Raw genomic sequence first — 431 nt, forward strand, 5'->3', positions numbered from 1 at the left:
TCTCAACAAGTCAGAAGTGGTCCCACTTCACTAGCCAGCATGTAATACCCAGTGAATGAAAAGAAGTGTTGCGTATGGATCGGTAATTCCTAATCGTGAACATCGTCATTCATAATGTGATTTTTTCATCAATATGTTATTGCATTTAAACCCCCTACTAATATCTGTATTCTAAGCAAGGTAGTCTTCCCGACAGGAAAGAACTTTGCAAAGAATCATATCAGAAAGTCCAGTGTACTTCTACGTGAATCCAGTAGGGAACTGCATAAAGCACTTACAACTGCTTGTAGCATTAAATACGATTTATTGAAAAAGCATGTATCGAATGCATTAGTATGCTAAATATTTAGTGATACATATTTCATAACCAACTGCGTTGGAATTCTTTATTAGTACAGTACAAACCATTATAAAAATAAGTCAGCATAAAT

Source organism: Penaeus monodon, chromosome 21 (assembly GCF_015228065.2).
Source record: "Penaeus monodon isolate SGIC_2016 chromosome 21, NSTDA_Pmon_1, whole genome shotgun sequence".
In the NCBI taxonomy this organism is placed as follows: Eukaryota; Metazoa; Arthropoda; class Malacostraca; order Decapoda; family Penaeidae; genus Penaeus; species Penaeus monodon.